The sequence below is a fragment of the Acinonyx jubatus genome, chromosome A2 (assembly GCF_027475565.1).
Source record: "Acinonyx jubatus isolate Ajub_Pintada_27869175 chromosome A2, VMU_Ajub_asm_v1.0, whole genome shotgun sequence".
Classification (NCBI taxonomy): Eukaryota; Metazoa; Chordata; class Mammalia; order Carnivora; family Felidae; genus Acinonyx; species Acinonyx jubatus.
In genome coordinates, this window is record NC_069383.1 from 153,991,851 (window position 1) to 153,994,750 (window position 2,900).

The window sequence follows — 2,900 nt, forward strand, 5'->3', positions numbered from 1 at the left end:
TCCCCAGGAAACTCATACAGCCCATAAGCTGTTCATCCTGACCAATATAGAAACTGGTACCAGAAGTGAGATGTTGCCATCCCACAAATGAAGAACCAGTTGAATGAGCTGCGTGGTCCGGTGGTTAAGGACACAAATTTTGCAGGCTGGGAAAGCTGGTAACCCTTGTTATGCCAAAGAACCCCGTCCAGAAATACCGCCATGGGTGACAACCTGACAGGTAGATCATATGTCTCCTGAGCCTGTGTTTGCAGAAGTGATTGGAAAGAGCTAGAATGTCACTGTGAGTTGACTGCTGCTTGCCGCTTGCAGCAAGGAATCACAAGAGAGAGATGATCTTGGAGGAGAATTGGCCACATTTCAAAGTCAGAAACATCACAAGGTTAGAAGAGCCAACAGCTTCCTGTTCCTTCAAAACAGTGTAAATAAGGATCTTGCCTCCCACCTAAGGCTATTGTTTCGGGTGACCATTAACGGGGAGTGACAAAAGTGTAGGTAGTTCAAGGAAGCAAATATTGCAAATTAAATAAACACAAGAGCTCTGGCTAGAAAAAAAGCCCATCGGATCTGGTGCCTAGCAATGGAACTCACTGGAAACAACAAGACCAGATGTCTACTCTAAGCTTTTTGAAGGAACTAAGTTGTTAAAAAACAAAGAGTGCAGTCTGCAAAATCTTATAACTCTTGAGCCTTTGCAATTGGGTCTTTTTATTATAGTTGCTTAACCTGAATCTTAACCAAAGTGGGGCTTGTGTTCTGGTCTCTCTCATCAGCAGAGCACTTCCTTTTTTTAGGCACTTCCTTTTTTGAAATTTTTTATTTGAGAGAGAGAGAGAGGGAGAGAGAGAGAGTGAGCTCAGGGGAGAGGGGCAGAGGGAGAGAGAGACAGAAGATCTGAAGCAGGCTCTGTGCTGACAGTAGAGAGCCTGATGTGGGGCTCAAACTCATGAACTGTGCAATCATGACCAAAGCCGAAGTCAGATGCTTAACCAACTGAGCCACCCAGGCACCCTGAGAGACAGAGAGAGAGAGAGAGAGAGAGAGAGAGAGAGAGAGAGAATTTAAGCAGACTCCACAGTCAACGCGGAGCTGGATGTGAGGCTCGATTCCACGACCCTGGGATCAAGACCTGAACCGAAATCAAGAGTCGGACACTCAATGGACTGAGCCACCCAGATGCCCCAGAGAGCACTCTCTTTTAGCTGTGATGTGTTCTTCAGGCTGCAGTGTGAGCACCACATGGTCAGGGGTTTTGTTTGTTCCCTGCTGGACCCTCAGCCCTTCAAAGAGTGTCTGCAATGTAATAGATGTCCAATAAATAGCTGTTGGAAGGATGACGTAATAAACAGAGAACCAAGAGTGAAGTGAAAGAAATATCTCAGATTGGAACTATACAGGGCAATTTAATACAGATGGGCTCCGGATTTGGACACTGAAACATCCCAATGTTACGGTCACTGAATAAACACTGGCTTCCTACTGATGAGGGCCCCCAAAACACCTGTCCTGTCACTGTTGCGTAGGCTGTACATGGAGGGGTTCAGCATGGGAGTGACCACCACGTACATCACTGCAGCGGCCGTGTCCTTCTGGGCCGTGTGGGAAGACATAGGGCTGAAATAAACCCCGATGAGTGTCCCGTAGGACAGGGACACCACAGAGAGGTGAGAGCCACAGGTGGAGAAAGCCTTCTGCTTGCCTCTCGTGGATGGGATCCTCAGCAAGGAGGCAAAGATGCATGTGTAGGAGACCAAGATACCCACAAAGGGGGTGATGATGGGTAGGGTGCCCCCGGTGTACAACATTGCATTATTGAGAAAGGTGTCAGAGCAGGCCAGCTTCAGCAGAGGGCTGAGGTCACAAAAGAGATGGGGAACCCGGTTGTGGGTGCAGAACAAGAGGCGAGTCAGTAATACTGTGTGGGTCAGGGCGTTCCTGAAGGCTGCAGTCCAGGATGCAGCCACCAGGAGGCCACAGAGGTGTGGCATCACAGACACAGCATAGTGCAGAGGGTGACAGATGGCCGCATAGCAGTCATAGGCCATGGCCATCAGAAGGAAGCTATCGATGCCAGCAAACCAGATGAAGAAGAAGATCTGGGTCAGGCAGCCTGAGTTAAGGGATCCCTTTGTGTCCTGACACGAGGTTGGCCAGCATCTTGGGAATGGTGGTGGAGGTGAAGCAAATGTCCACAAAGGCCAGCTTAGCCAGGAAGAAGCACGTGGGCATGTGGGGTTGGGAGTCAGTGGCGATGGCCAGGACAATGAGCAGGTTCCCCAGTCCTGTGACCAGGGACATGCTCAGGAAGAGTATGAGGAGCAGCTGCTGTTGCTTGGGGTTCCCTGAGAGGCCCAGGAGCAGGAACTCAGAGACCCCGGTGAGAGTTGCCCCTTCCACCGCCATCTTGGAGCAATCAGAAAGGAAACCCAGGAGTTGTCCAGGGTCCTGACTCGGCCAGCCCTTGCACCGCGCCCTGGATCTCATGCCCTCTGGCTAGTTCCAGGAGTTCATCCATTCTTCCCATGCTCTCCCGCAATAGGACCCCGGCCCACCCACCTGCTTTGCAGCATGATTTCCATCAGTGAATACACTGTTCATTCCCCATCATCCACCTGCAGATGGGTGGACTGCTGCCAAGCACCGGGCCCATTTCTCACCCTCACCCCCTACACCTCTATGCCCCAGGGCTTCATCTGGGTACAGTCACGAGCTCAGCCTTCACATGTGGGGATGTGGGCATTAGCATTTCCTGGAGTGACTTATAGCCCACAAAGGACAGGGCTTTTTGGGCGACTCCCCTGGCTTCATCACTCCTGAGTGAAGCAGTGCTGAAGTGTGCTTTCTCTGGGATCCCTAGAAACATCACCCTTCAGCTGCTCTGAAGTGGGAATCTGCTCATC

At 50.9% G+C, this 2,900-nt stretch overlaps 1 pseudogene; it reads right to left on the minus strand.

The window, feature by feature from the left end:
• Positions 1 to 1,338: 1,338 nt before the first annotated feature.
• LOC106985916 (olfactory receptor 1361-like) lies at positions 1,339 to 2,403 on the minus strand (annotated as a pseudogene).
• Between the last annotated feature and the right edge of the window lie 497 nt (positions 2,404 to 2,900).